The 16,499-nt window shown below is 45.4% G+C and overlaps 1 protein-coding gene across 1 annotated transcript in view; it reads right to left on the bottom strand.

Annotated features, from left to right (window-relative positions):
- LOC120024183 (tyrosine-protein kinase Fyn-like) overlaps positions 1-16,499 on the bottom strand; it is a 73,326-nt gene that overhangs the window by 46,640 nt on the left and 10,187 nt on the right. Inside the window, exon 2 of the mRNA XM_038968364.1 lies at positions 12,539-12,604. The gene's annotated coding sequence lies outside the window, so the exon portion shown is untranslated. The remainder of the gene's footprint in view (positions 1-12,538; positions 12,605-16,499) is intronic.

A 16,499-nucleotide genomic window follows, 5' to 3' on the forward strand; every position in this document is an offset into this window, starting at 1 on the left:
TTTAGTTGGCCTGGTCCAGACGTCCTCCAGCGATTCTTTTTACTTTCACTGTTGAAAAGCGATATCCCAAGTATAAATACACACACTAAAGGGTAAAAAATTATTTTTGAGCAAAATAGTATTTTTTTTAGACACAACTGCAAACTTCAAGGAGTAGGGAGTTCAAGGAGTTGGTCTGATGGGAATCGGTGATGTCATCAGCCTCCCCCTTGCTGAGGAACTATAGAGGAGCAATAGAGAACAAACATTGCTCTTCTATCGCGCGTGCAATGATGTCCGAGGGGAAAAAACTGTGGTTGCTGTTTGCAGTAACTTCTTTGCTGTTGTAATATCGCAAACGGACGTGGCCATTTCACCATTAAGGATTACAGCTTTAAGTAAGGTTAAAATGTGTTAAATTGGGTGAAAAGGAGACTGGAGTGCCACTTTAAGGCTTTTTCAGCTCCTCTCACAACATACCTGTCACACCTCTCAACAGGGGGTGCAGTAAGTCTAACCTTAACAATGAAGAAAAGGCAGCGATCATTGTCCCTGGCGTCTCGGATTCCTGCGTCAATGCCTTTTCATATTGGCCAATAAAATCTGCGCAGAGTGACGCTCAGGTCAGCTCAACTCCACTTGTAATGAGCACATTGTGTTCAGTAAGGCAATATGGCCGCCTGAAGCCTACAGCCCTCTCTCTCATACATATAAACTAACAACCCAGAGTGTGACGTGTCCCCATCAGTCAGAGAGGTCACACAATCCTTGAGGGTTAACATTTGCCAAAGTGAAATTCGCGGAAAAAACACCATTCTGAACAGCGCACCTGGGATAACGCCGTTGTAAACAGTGCACCTGGGATAACACCGTTGTAAACAGTGCACCTGGGATAACACCGTTGTAAACAGTGCACCTGGGATAACACCGTTGTAAACAGTGCACCTGGGATAACACCGTTGTAAACAGTGCACCTGGGATAACACCGTTGTAAACAGTGCACCTGGGATAACACAGTTGTAAACAGTGCACCTGGGATAACACCGTTGTAAACAGTGCACCTGGGATAACACCGTTGTAAACAGTGCACCTGGGATAACACCGTTGTAAACAGTGCACCTGGGATAACACCGTTGTAAACAGCGCACCTGGGATAACACCGTTGTAAACAGCGCACCTGGGATAACACCGTTGTAAACAGTGTACCTGGGATAACACCGTTGTAAACAGTGTACCTGGGATAACGCCGTTGTAAACAGTGCACCTGGGATAACACCGTTGTAAACAGTGCACCTGGGATAACACCGTTGTAAACAGTGCACCTGGGATAACACCGTTGTAAACAGTGCACCTGGGATAACACCGTTGTAAACAGTGCACCTGGGATAACACCGTTGTAAACAGTGCACCTGGGATAACACAGTTGTAAACAGTGCACCTGGGATAACACAGTTGTAAACAGTGCACCTGGGATAACACCGTTGTAAACAGTGCACCTGGGATAACACCGTTGTAAACAGTGCACCTGGGATAACACCGTTGTAAACAGCGCACCTGGGATAACACCGTTGTAAACAGCGCACCTGGGATAACACCGTTGTAAACAGCGCACCTGGGATAACACCGTTGTAAACAGTGTACCTGGGATAACACCGTTGTAAACAGTGTACCTGGGATAACACCGTTGTAAACAGTGCACCTGGGATAACACCGTTGTAAACAGTGCACCTGGGATAACACCGTTGTAAACAGTGCACCTGGGATAACACCGTTGTAAACAGTGCACCTGGGATAACACCGTTGTAAACAGTGCACCTGGGATAACACCGTTGTAAACAGTGCACCTGGGATAACACCGTTGTAAACAGTGCACCTGGGATAACACCGTTGTAAACAGTGCACCTGGGATAACACCGTTGTAAACAGTGCACCTGGGATAACACCGTTGTAAACAGTGCACCTGGGATAACACCGTTGTAAACAGTGCACCTGGGATAACACCGTTGTAAACAGTGCACCTGGGATAACACCGTTGTAAACAGCGCACCTGGGATAACACCGTTGTAAACAGTGCACCTGGGATAACACCGTTGTAAACAGCGCACCTGGGATAACACCGTTGTAAACAGTGCACCTGGGATAACACCGTTGTAAACAGTGCACCTGGGATAACACCGTTGTAAACAGCGCACCTGGGATAACACCGTTGTAAACAGTGCACCTGGGATAACACTGTTGTAAACAGTGCACCTGGGATAACACCGTTGTAAACAGTGCACCTGGGATAACACCGTTGTAAACAGTGCACCTGGGATAACACCGTTGTAAACAGCGCACCTGGGATAACACCGTTGTAAACAGTGCACCTGGGATAACACTGTTGTAAACAGTGCACCTGGGATAACACCGTTGTAAACAGTGCACCTGGGATAACACCGTTGTAAACAGTGCACCTGGGATAACACCGTTGTAAACAGTGCACCTGGGATAACACCGTTGTAAACAGTGCACCTGTGATAACACCGTTGTAAACAGTGCACCTGGGATAACACCGTTGTAAACAGCGCACCTGGGATAACACCGTTGTAAACAGCGCACCTGGGATAACACCGTTGTAAACAGTGCACCTGGGATAACACCGTTGTAAACAGTGCACCTGGGATAACACCGTTGTAAACAGTGCACCTGATAGCGGTTCCCTGTTAGAAACTTATAAAGAGGGGGAATCTAAAGATGCAACAACTAGGATAGGTTGCTAATATGACAAGGACTGTGCCTTTTGCTTCTGGACAACGAAATAAAATGTATATGAAAAGCAATAGAACAGGAGAGAAAACGCGTAGCGGTGGTTCCTATAGGGAAGTAACTAAAAAATACACTTGCCAAAATGACATAATTACTCCTGTCTTTACATAAATCAATACAATAATTTTTAATACTTGACTTGGCCACAGAGGAATCGAGAACCATTAGCTACTTTAAAAAATAGCTGTGGATTGTATCAAATCGCAAGGTCATAGGCCTATGACTATTTGGGAAACCCGCAATTTAGGCAGCGCACGTGGCAATAGGCCTAGCTGATTATTGAGTTGCGGATGTCAGTGAAAAGCATCTAAAATATGTATGAAGTATAATTGAAAATGTTGAGACAAGAATAAGGGGAGGTTTCACTTGTCTTTGTGCTTGTCTCCACCCCCCCCCCAGGTGTCGCCCATCTTCCTCATTAACCCCAGTGTATTTATACCTGTGTTCTCTGTTTGTCTGTTGCCAGTTCATTTGTTTCGTCAAGCCTACCAGTGTTTTTCCCCGTGCTCCTGTCTGTCTCTAGTTCCTGTTTTCTAGCTTTCCTGGTTTTTGACCATTCTGACCCTGAGCCTGCCTGCCATTCTGTACCTTGTCACACCACCCTGGATTTACTGACCTCTGCCCACCCTGACTCAGAGCGTGCCTGCTGTTCTGTACCTATCAGACTCTGCTCTGGACTACTGACCTCTGCCTGCCCTTGACTTGTCGTTAGCCTGCCCTCCTGTTTTTGTTACTTCGTAACTGTCTGCATCTGAGTCTTCTCCTGAGCATTGACAGGAGGGGTGTGTGGTGAAGATATAGGCAAGACTCTCTCCAGAATGGCTCAGCTGTCTCCCGCCAATTCTTGCGCATTCATTGTTTCATTATGTGAATTGTATGCCCTTTGATCTAGATTTTTTAAAATTAATTCCCCATTACATATGCCACCTGTAGTAAATGTAGCGTTAATCCGCGTCATTTGGTTACATTAATTTATGTTAATGCATGTATTAATTACAGTCATTTACCATTCTCAGAGTGGAAACGTTGTTTGCAGAGTTCCCAACCTGCTACACTTGTGAGAAACAAGTTTTGGTTGAACCATAATTTACGTGTCACGTTCGCTGGAATAATTATCGGACCAAGGCGCAGCGGATGTTGAGTTCCACATAATTTATTAGAAAGTGAAACTTAGCAAAACAAAACAATAAACTAACAATGAACCGTGACTACAGAGGTGCTACGTGCACTAACTCAAAACAATATCCCACAAAACACAGGTGGAAAAGTGCTACTTAAATATGATCCCCAATTAGAGACAACGATAGCCAGCTGCCTCTAATTGGGAATCATACCAAACACCAACATAGAAAACAAAACTAGAACCCCACATAGAAAATATAAACTAGACTAACCCCCAGTCACGCCCTGACCTACTCCACCATAGAAAATAAAGGCTCTCTATGGTCAGGACGTGACATTACGAGATTTGTCATTTTTTTTAAATTGTCTTTTGTGTGGAGTGCTCCATGTGGGCAATGAGCATGTGTCTGGTTTCTCTGTCCTGATAATGTTGAGGGAGCACGCTAACCTGAGCACGTATAGAGTACCTGGCCTACTTTGCGGAAATGTACGAAAGTACATTGTACTTTGAGTACATTGTACGAATTATTGTATATAAAAACTAAAGTTCCTCACAGTACGCTATTTGAAAAATCTTTCCAACAATCTCTTTTGGGTTCCATGTAGAACCCTCTGTGTAAAGGGTTTCATATGGAACTCAAAAGGGTTCTACCTGGAACCAAAAATGGTTCTTCAAAGGGTTCTCCTGTGGGGACAGCCGAAGAAACCTTTTAGGTTCTGGATAGCACTTTTTTCTAAGAGTGTACTGCTGCATTGGTTTATAGGCTATGAGTTCCATCCGCTCATTTCTTTAGCCGCCAATGGATCACTGTGTATCAATGTGTCCATAGCGCAGAGGCTGGTGTTCTCGCATTAGTTGACTTTTAACGTTTAGATTTTTATGATTAATCACATGACAATGATTTTGAGAAACAAAAACTTTATTATTGAAATGAAACTGTTCCACGAAAATGCACATTTGATTTGGCTGCTTTGAAGAGAGGTAAGACATGCCTTATAATATGAAATAAAGCATGCAGGTTTCCAACAACGAAGTATGTTTTCAAAATGCTTACTGCCTCCAGCTCACAAAGTGGTGGGTGATGCGCTGATAGCCTATTGCCTGTACTTGAATGGTGAATGGGAAGCGCGCTTCAATTACCAGCTTAGAAAATAAAAATAGTAGCTAATTTTAATCATGCACCAAAACAACCAGCTGAGGAGCTGCAGGAGAAATCCTGCTCAAAATAGTCTCTGTATGCTGTGCACGAGTTGTGTTGGATAAATCAGATACATGATGACTAACAAAAACACACAGGCCAATATAATTCCACTAAATTATGCAAATTAACCTATAGCATGACGGTCAAATGTAAACTCAGAAAAAAAAGAAAAGTCCTCTCACTGGCAACTGCATTTATTTTCAGCAAACTTAACATGTGTAAATATTTGTATGAATATAACAAGATTCAACAACTGAGACATAAACTGAACAAGTTCCACACATGTGACTAACAGAAATTTAATAATGTGTCCCTGAACAAAGGGGGGGGGGGGGGGGGGGGGTCAAAATCAAAAGTAACAGTCAGCATCTGGTGTGGCCACCAGCTGCATTAAGTACTGCAGTGCATCTCCTCCTCATGGAGTGCACCAGATTTGCCAGTTCTTGCTGTGAGATGTTACCTCCCTCTTCCATCAAGGCACCTGCAAGTTCCCGGACATTTCTGGGGGGAATGGCCCTAGCCCTCACCCTCCGATCCAACAGGTCCAAGACGTGCTCAATGGGATTGAGATCCGGGCTCTTCACTGGCCATGGCAGAACACTGACATTCCTGTCTTGCAGGAAATCACGCACAGAACGAGCAGTATGTCTGGTGGCGTCATGCCGGAGGGTCATGTAAGGATGAGCCTGAAAGAAGGGTACCACATGACAGAGGAGGATGTCTTCCTTGTAACGCACAGCGTTGAGATTGCCTGCAAGGACAACAAGCTCAGTCCGATGATGCTGTGACACACCGCCCCAGACCATGACAGACCCTCCACCTCCACCTCCAAATCGATCCCACTCCAGAGTACAGGCCTCAGCTCATTCTTTGGACGATAAACGCGATTCCGACCATCACCCCTGGTGAGACAAAACTGCGACTCGTCAGTGAAGAGCACTTTTTGCCAGTCCTGTCTGGTCCAGCGACGGTGGGTTTGTGCCCATAGGCGACGTTGTTGCCGGTGATGTATGGTGAGGACCTGCCTTACAACAGGCCTACAAGCCCTCAGTCCAGCCTCTCTCAGCCTATTGTGGACAGTCTGAGCACTGATGGAGGGATTGTGCGTTCCTGGTGTACTTCGGGCAGTTGTTGTTGCCATCTTGTACCTGTTCCAGAGGGCGTGATGTTCGGATGTACCGATCCTGTGCAGATGTTGTTACATGTGGTCTGCCACTACACACACAGGCCAATATAATTCCAATATAATATAATCAGCTGTCCGTCCTGTCTCCCTGTAGAGCTGTCTTAGTCATCGTCTCACAGTACGGACATTGCAATTTATTGCCCTGGCCACATCTGCAGTCCTCATGTCTCCTTGCAGCATGCCTAAGGCACGTTCACGCAGATGAGCAGGGACCCTAGGCATCTTTCTTTTGGTGTTTTTCAGAGTCAGTAGAAAGGCCTCTTTAGTGTCCTAAGTTTTCATAACTGTCACCTTAATTGCCTACCGTCTGTAAGCTGTTAGTGTTAACGAAGTGTTAACGACCGTTCCACAGGTGCATGTTCAGTCGTTGCTTATGGTTCATTGAACAAGTATTGGAAACAGTGTTTAAACCCTTTACAATGAAGATCTGTGAAATTTGAAAGACAGGTCCTGAAAATGGGACATTTCTTTCTTTGCTGAGTTTATTTCCTTCGACTGGTATTTCCATTAATTAATAAAAAGCATTATTTGGCAATGGGATTTTATTTTTTGGGTAATTTTGTCCGGCAACAGTTTAATTTATCAGCTTTAAAAACAATCCAGAAATCCCTGACAGACACACACACACACACACACACACACACACACACACACACACACACACACACACACACACACACACACACACACACACACACACACACACACACACACACACACACACGAGGGGGCTGCTCCTGCCCCAGCCCCACACATCCTGCAGCAGAGCAGAGCACTCCCCCATCACAGTCAGCATCTAAGTGCAGCAACAGCAGCTACAGAGACAGTTCCTAAACTCTAAACCATGTTGACTTCAAACAAACAAACAGACAAATCCAGAGAAAACAGAGACACACAGCATAAATAACCAAGTTCCCTTGGACCCAAACACACATGCCCTGCACATGTGTGCGTGTTTATGTGTATGCGTGTGTGTGTGTATGTGTATGTGTATATGCGTGTCTGTGTATGCGTGTGCATGTGTGTGTGTGTGTGTTTATGCACGTGTGTGTATGCGTGTGCATGTGTGTGCGTGTGTGTGCTCCTCAGACCTGCCTCCACCAAATAAGATGGATAGACTGAGGAAAAGTAAAGAGAGGTTGAATGAGTCAGAGATCATTAAGCTGCCTCTGCTAAACTTCTCTCCTTCTCCCTCTTTCTTCTCTTTCATCCGCAGAGAGAGAGAGAGAGAGAGAGAGAGAGAGAGAGAGAGAGAGAGAGAGAGACAGAGAGTGACGTCTCATGTTTCTTTAACACCGCTGCACCTCGACAGAGCGATAGCGATGCAACTAGAAGGAGATGAGCTTTAAACGTCAGCACACTGACGTCATTGTAAATAAGAATTTGTTCTTAACTGACTTGTCTAGTTAAATAAAGGTTAAAAATTTAAAAAAGTGGAGGTAAAATGTCAACAGATGTGCCAACATAATGGAGTGCAGCTAAAATAGGTTAGCAGTTACCACCACAGCCCAGCCTGCTGTGTCTCAGGCTAATCTGATTTACAGTCAACCACAGTGTAACAACAACCTTTTGAGGGTTACTCTGAGAATTCAGAAACATTGTTCCAAGCTCACACCACAGCTATTCATTGAGGGTGAAATAAAGGGGTGTGAGAAAGTAGCTAATTAAAACAGATAATTAATACTCATCGTTAAGGGCCTAAAGACATAGTGATGCAATTATGAAAAACCAAGCATACTGAAGAACAGTGTTCAGTTAGGTTCGTCATTAGACCATGAAAAAGACACAAGGAAAGAAAACGGGCCGGAAAGATGGGAGGTCTTCGCATGGAACAACCTAGAATGACTGACTCATTTTCAGCTCTCACTAACCATCACATACACACACGACACCCACCATAAACTCCCACTGTCTATAGTTCCACTGACAGTGTGCCAGTGAGAGTGACTTTGTACCACTCTAGGTTCAGCCACAGCAGCCATGATGTCACCACTGCAGAGCTCCTGATGACTCCAGCATGTCATGACTCACCAGGCAGACAGGCACCACTACTTCATACACACCATCTGTTTCCCAAATGGCACCCTATTCCCTACATAGTGCACTCCTTTTGACCACTATGTAGGGAATAAGGTGCTATTTGGGACATAGACACTCTCCAGAGCCTGAGTCACAGGGTTGGCCCGCCATGTTGCCTTGTTTCTCTCCACAATCTCAACTCAGACCACAAGCGTTACAATCACATCCACACACAACTCTCTCTGCTTCATCAACTCCATTACAAACCATCTGCCATAGCTCAACCAGATCATGGGTTTACTGTAGATGTATGAGAGAGAGCATACACACAGTATGTAACAGAACAGAAGCATACAGCTGTGCATCTGCCTGCATGATGTATGCAACTGCTATGTCTGTTGAATACTCAGCTAGCCCGATGGAAGCTTCAAGCTGGTTCTTGGAAGAAGAAATCCTTGTGCACCAACCGGTTTCCACTCTGCCAAGTGGAAACCGGTTGCCCCCCACCACTCTGCCAAGTGGAAACCGGTTGCCCCCCACCACTCTGCCAAGTGGAAACCGGTTGCCCACCACCACTCTGCCAAGTGGAAACCGGTTGCCCCCCACCACTCTGCCAAGTGGAAACCGGTTGCCCCCCACCACTCTGCCAAGTGGAAACCGGTTGCCCCCCACCACTCTGCCAAGTGGAAACCGGTTGCCCCCCACCACTCTGCCAAGTGGAAACCGGTTGCCCCCCACCACTCTGCCAAGTGAAAACCGGTTGCCCCCCACCACTCTGCCAAGTGGAAACCGGTTGCCCTCCACCACTCTGCCAAGTGAAAACCGGTTGCCCCCCACCACTCTGCCAAGTGGAAACCGGTTGCCCCCCACCACTCTGCCAAGTGGAAACCGGTTGCCCCCCACCACTCTGCCAAGTGGAAACCGGTTGCCCCCCACCACTCTGCCAAGTGAAAACCGGTTGCCCCCCACCACTCTGCCAAGTGGAAACCGGTTGCCCTCCACCACTCTGCCAAGTGAAAACCGGTTGCCCCCCACCACTCTGCCAAGTGGAAACCGGTTGCCCCCCACCACTCTGCCAAGTGGAAACCGGTTGCCCCCCACCACTCTGCCAAGTGGAAACCGGTTGCCCCCCACCACTCTGCCAAGTGGAAACCGGTTGCCCCCCACCACTCTGCCAAGTGGAAAACGGTTGCCCCCCACCACTCTGCCGAGTGGAAACCGGTTGCCCCCCACCACTCTGCCAAGTGGAAACCAGTTGCCCCCCACCACTCTGCCAAGTGGAAACCGGTTGCCCTCCACCACTCTGCCAAGTGGAAACCGGTAGCCCCCCACCACTCTGCCAAGTGGAAACCGGTTGCCCTCCACCACTCTGCCAAGTGGAAACCGGTTGCCCCCCACCACTCTGCCAAGTGGAAACCGGTTGCCCCCCACCACTCTGCCAAGTGGAAACCGGTTGCCCTCCACCACTCTGCCAAGTGGAAACCGGTAGCCCCCCACCACTCTGCCAAGTGGAAACCGGTTGCCCCCCAAAAAGCTTCCTTTCTATTTATAGCCTGTTGTATTGTTGCTTCGGACTGGCCGGCGGGGTTCCTACCACAATCCATCCTCTTTGTCTGCCTGCTTGCCTATGTTGCGCTCCTCACACAGGAAGAAGAAACTGCAGAGTGCAGGTCTTTTGACACGGCCAAAGCATGGCTCGAGCGCTATGCTGATTGCTCTATGCTGATTTTCACAAAACAAGTGAGCTCACTGCAAAGCAGAAGAAAGCCACTTATTTGCGGTCACTATTTAGTGCACTATCAAAAGTAGTGAATACTATAGGATGCCAATTGGGATGCATCCATAGACTTGCCTCAGGAGGAGAGAACAGAGTGCTATTGGATGTTGATAGCATCGAAGTCACTGTCTGGTCCTCAGGACAGGAACCGCCCAGCATGCAAAGACAAGGATTATGATAAAATAGAAAACATGTCACTAGTGAAGAAGAAACAGAAAGACAGTGAGAAAGCTGGATGGATAACTGCTCAGAACAGTTGAAGTCGGAAGTTTACATACACTTTAGCCAAATACATTTAAACTCAGTTTTCACAATTCCTGACATTTAATCCTAGTAAAAATTCCCTGTCTTAGGTCAGTTAGGATCACCACTTTATTTTAAGAATGTGAAATGTCAGAATAATAGTAGAGAGAATGATTTATTTCAGCTTTCATTTCTTTCATCACATTCCCAGTGGGTCAGAAGATTACATACACTCAATTAGTATTTGGTAGCATTGCCTTTAAATTGTTTAACTTGGGTCAAATGTTTCAGGTAGCCTTCCACAAGCTTCCCACAATAAGTTGGGTGAATTTTAGCCCATTCCTCCTGACAGAGTTGGTGTAACTGGGTTAGGTTTGTAGGCCTCCTTGCTCGCACACGCTTTTTCAGTTCTGCCCACACATTTTTTATAGAATTGAGGCCAGGGCTTTGTGATGGCCACTCCAATACCTTGACTTTGTTGTCCTTAAGCCATTTTGCCACAACTTTTGAAGTATGCTTGGGGTCATTGTCCATTTGGAAGACCCATTTGCGACCAAGCTTTAACTTCCTGACTGATGTCTTGAGATATTGCTTTAATATATCCACATAATTTTCCTACCGCATGATGCCATCTATTTTGTGAAGTGCACCAGTCCCTCCTGCAGCAAAGCACCCTCACAACATGATGCTTCCACCCCCGTGCTTCATGGTTGGGATGGTGTTCTTCAGGTTGCAAGCCTCCCCCTTTTCCTCCAAACATAACGATGGTCATTATAGCCGAACAGTTCTATTTTTGTTTCATCAGAACAGAGGACATTTCTCCAAAAACTACGATCTTTGTCCCCATGTGCAGTTGCAAACCGTAGTCTGTCTTTTTATGGCGGTTTTGGAGCAATGGCTTCTTCCTTGCTGAGCGGTCTTTCAGGTTATGTCGATATAGGACTCGTTTTACTGTGGATAGAGATACTTTTGTACCCGTTTCCTCCAGCATCTTCACAAGGTCCTTTGCTGTTGTTTTGGGATTGATTTGCACTTTTTGCACCAAAGTACGTTCATCTCTAGGAGACAGAACGCGTCTCCTTCCTGAGCGGTATGACGCCTGCGTGGTCCCACGCCTGCGTGGTCCCATGGTGTTTATACTTGCATACTATTGTTTGTACAGATGAACGTGGTACCTTCAGGCATTTGGAAATTGCTCCCAAGGAAGAACCAGACTCGTGGAGGTCTACAATTTTTTTTCTGAGGTCTTGGCTGATTTCCTTTGATTTTTCCATGATGTCAAGCAAAGAGGCACTGAGTTTGAAGGTAGCCCTTGAAATACATCCACAGGTACACCTCCAATTGACTCAAATGATGTCAATTAGCCTATCAGAAGCTTCTAAAGCCATGACATCCTTTTCTGGAATTTTCCAAGCTGTTTAAAGGCACAGTCAACTTAGTGTATGTAAACTTCTGACCCACTGGAATTGTGATACAGTGAATTATAAGTGAAATAATCTCAATCTCATAATGTCATGCACAAAGTAGATGTCCTAACCGACTTGACAAAACTAGTTTGTTAACAAGAAATTTGTGGAGTGGTTGAAAAATTAGTTTTAATGACTCCAACTTAAGTGTATGTAAACTTCAGACTTCAACTGTATAAAGACAGTAAGAACACATGTATGTGCACTCTGTGACACCAGATGAACCTACTGGTAGAGTGATTTTCTGGGCTGACCTGCACAGAGCTTTAGCTTGCAGCATGGAGAAAGGGAGAGAGCGAGCGACAGAGAGAGAGAGATCCCATTAAGTCAAGCCAAAACATCCTATGCCTTTTTCACCCTACACAGCCCAGACAGTGAGAGAGTGACACAATTGGGACACTACTGAATATTCTCTTCCTGACTTGGTCACCTGAGATTTGAGCTAGTGTAGGGGCACTAGGGCCCTGCTGCCTAGCTGGGAGACACCTATTGTACAGGAGAAACAACAAACACACACATTTGCTATGAGTGCTCTTTGTAACATCCTACTTGTAGAGGTAGAAAAGACAGACAGTGTAGCTGTGGACAGCAGGAGTGCCTGTAGCACAAACTCCAGACCAGCGGTGGCCAGCTGGTGTGTGTGTGTGTGTGTGTGTGTGTGTGTGTGTGTGTGTGTGTGTGTGAGCCCGTCTGCTGTGTGAGCTGTAATTATTGTGGCAGGCAGCGCTGAGGTACGTACCTCTGGTTTCAGTGTATCAGGATCTTTATTTGCTCCACATTGCTTTGTGTACTGCGAAAACAGGCCCTGTGGGGAGAAAAACATTTAATTATTCATTTATAGTGTTCAATAAAACATGACTATCAACTGTGTGTGCCAGCCAATTTTCATTTACTGTAAGCGTCACTCAAAAAATGGGTCTTGCAATTTCATTTTCCGCCCCGGCCCCAGCCCTGGCCCTCAGAGCTAATGCCTTGGGAAGTTGTGACAGGCAGTGCTCTGTTGAACCGTGACCTCAATATCTGTCCATTGATAAACAACAGGTTGCAGCGTGGGACACACTCTAGGTGCCAGGCTTAATAAAAAAAATCTGTCTGTATGATGGCCTCATTTCTCTCTGTATATTTCCTGTACCAGGTAGGTGGATTTGGGGGGCTTAATTCATTCAATGTTCTGAGCTGAAATAGTATTATCTAAAATAGCTTGAATGAGAGTGTTTTTCATCAAGTATCCTTCAATCAAGAGCCGCATACAGGTGTTACAGAGCTTTGCCTCTTGATACTTGGAATAACTACTGACCATATGGATGATGCAAAGTGTGCTTTAAGCAATTATTAACCTATTTACTGAGTAACTTACAATAACTTAAGTATCTAGTAATCCTTCATCCAGCAAGTAGAAATATTGGCTTCATAACAGAGACAGAGTCCACTGCAGCCTTTCAGTAGAAATCACAGCAATAATTGATAAAAGCACCCCAAAAACATATAGCTGCAACAATTCATTCAAACTGAGATGGTAAGGTTTGAAGAACCATAACCTTTTGCACAACATTAAAGTGATGTTCCAAAACGGTTGTATAATTTCAGCCAGTAGTTTTGAAAGTGGTGCTCACGAGCCAAATTAGGTCCCCGTTCTCTGTGTACTACGTCATCCAATTGTGTACTACGTCACCCCCCCCCCACCCAAAAAGAAGTGTAATGATATGTTATGAATCCAATTCGTACAATATGTTTGTATGAATTTGTTGTGCATAAGATCCTAAACTGCATCTAACCAAACATCTACTACCGGCAAATACAACAGCTGAACTTGCACACAAATCAATCTCCACTTAAAACAGCACACAACAAATGCACCATGCCCTGCCAGCACTTTGAAACGAGAAGACACTAATGTTTCACAGTGGAGTCATCGTGCCCACAGGTACAGGGGTTAGCTACATGGCAAATTGACTAAATGTACTTTATCTACGAGAGAATCCGATTTTCCACAGACAAATCTGTTATAACTCATTGCACACAAAGTCGACTTCTGAGCAGAGAGCTGTTCATCAAATGCATGCATTTCTATCTGAATCTGTTAACTGTTTTTGACTTTGTTGTAACCGGTATAAGAATAAGCATGAGATAATATTTAGTCTTGTAGTTTGGTCTTCTGTGTGTAATTCTCCAGTTTGTATATAGTCTAAATATTCTGGCAGGCAAATCAAATCGTACTTGTCACATGCTTGGTAAACAACCGGTGTAGACTAACAGTGAAATGCTTACAGGCCCTTCCCAACAATGCAGAGAGAAACAAAATAAATAATAATAAAATAATATCACAAGGAATAAAAACACAATGAGTAAGATTAACTTGGATATATACACGGGGTACCAGTACCGAGTCTATGTGCAGGGGTACAAGGCAACTGAGGCAGTCATTATGTAGCTTGCACATACAAATGGACTTGAATCGCACCCCTCATTTTGTACTACAAATAGTGTAGACACAGGGTTTTTCTAATGAAAACTCACAATCAGACTAAATGGAATATATCTTGATTTAGATACTGAGGCCAGAGGAAATTGGTGGGTAAGATATATGAGAGGCAGTTTCAGTAGTTGATTACCTCTCTCTGACTGAGGCTGGTCAGACAGATAGACAGAAATTGCTGGAAGAGAACAGAGAATGGGCCAGTAGAGACAAGCAATAATCAGGTTTGACATTCTCCCTCCTTCAGACTTTCCTTGACCCATTGTTCTCTACTGTTGTTCTGGGTGATGCATGACATCACATATTGGAGCCATCCTGTTATAGTGTAGAAATCACAGGCAGATGGCTGAGATAGCTATTAATAGGCTGGTATACAATATAAAGGATAAAATGGCATGCAAATGTAAAAGGATATAATTTTGGCAAAACCTGCAAACAATTAAAAGTCTCATTTGGAGACAAAGGGACAAAAAAAGCAAGTACACTCATTCAGAAGTATTCTGCTCTGCCAGACACCACTCTAAAAATGTTTGTTTTTCTTCAAATTGAGAGGTTTGCTGAGCTATCCTATTTTGGGCGCATATCTGGATGAAACTGAGAGCGAGTCCCAAAAATACACTGCTCTATATGTGGAAGTAAAACGTGATTTTCAGCACCCTACACCAGCAGAAAGTTGTCATTTAGCCATTCCTCATGTCTGTGTCCACTCTGTGGTCTCTCTCTCTTTCTCTCTCTCTCCATTCTGCCCTCCCTCCCTCTGTCTCTGTCCCTCCCTCTGTCTCGGTCTGTCTGGGCACTGGGCAGCCATGGCGACGAGCTCCCAGCAGGCCGTGCTCTCTGAGTGAGTGAAGCCGCAGTCCAGGGACCAGGGGCAGAGCAGAGCTGGCTCTCTTTTCATCCCCAGCCCCTCCAATAAAACATAATGGCACTGGGGCTGAGGCCTGTGGGGGGAGTCATTCAGCCACACACAGATCACATGACTGTCAGGGCACAACAAGCTCAGTCATTCTTACTGTCGCTCTTTACTGGGCCAGATGAGTGGAGAGCAGAGCACATAGCTAGGGCTGATAGACTGACTCCCCAGAGGGGGAGTAGCTCTCCATGCACAGCCTGCTGGGTAGGCACTAAGCAGGGGCACGCCATATGCCGCCTGAGGGACAGTAGCCACAGCCCTGGCCGATCTCATACTCCTACATCTACCATCTCTAACGTACACCAAGTTAATTTCAGGGCTTACCTCTAAAGGCCAAGGGACTAGTCACTTTGCCATTTCAATAGCAGCAGTATCTACAGTACACCCTGTGCAATAATTGCATGTCTTGCATAGACATAATAATCACACAGCAGTATCTCAGATATGATATTGGCACTAAACACGAGAAAAGACCACCACTCCTCAGCCAGTCCCCACTACACAGACTGGGCTTTGGTTGACAGGTCAGGTATGTATATGAGCAGACAGCCTTCACACAGAGGCTCTCTGGGGGCGTCCCAAATGGCACCCTATTCCTTAAATAGTGCACTACTTTTGACCAGAGCCATTGGGGCAGTAGTGCACTATATAGGGAACGTGGTGCCATTTGGGACTCAATATCTGACTGACAGAGCCAGGGTGGATTAACATGGACAAACATCCTCACTGTAAATATCTGCTCTGGCTCCATGGATGATGTGTATGGGCAGGATGCCTCAAATGTACAGTGCAGGAGGATTTCACCAACATAGTGGAGGCAATGGATCACAATGAATGAAAGGTTAGAGTTGAATGGCATTTTGGATGAAGACTCACTGTAGCCTACTACAATGAGACCTCACATTAACCTAGACCAGGGGAACTTTGCAAATGTCAATAATGAATACACAACACAATTATGAGAAAATTAGATTCCTTCAAAATAACTTGCAGAGGAAGCATGTGTGAAGTAAACCCCTACTACATTGAGCTCTGTTGCTGTTTTCCCACTACACTAATTAAAGATAAATACATTAACATTAAAAATGGCCCCTTTGATGTTTATCAGGGCTTCCTAAAAGGTAAAGCTCTATAATTTGGTCAATATTGCTTTATCCCCTGGCAATGAGGGGGAATTTGAATGGGGCACACTGAGGAACTAGGCCTGGTGTGCCAGCCAGGAGGCCTTCGTGATTCCAGGATGAGCAAACGTCCCCTTTGTCTGCCCCCCAGCCTGCAGCAGCTGCATCAGCATTGCAGAAAAATGACACT

This window comes from Salvelinus namaycush, chromosome 29 (genome assembly GCF_016432855.1).
Source record: "Salvelinus namaycush isolate Seneca chromosome 29, SaNama_1.0, whole genome shotgun sequence".
Taxonomy (NCBI): Eukaryota; Metazoa; Chordata; class Actinopteri; order Salmoniformes; family Salmonidae; genus Salvelinus; species Salvelinus namaycush.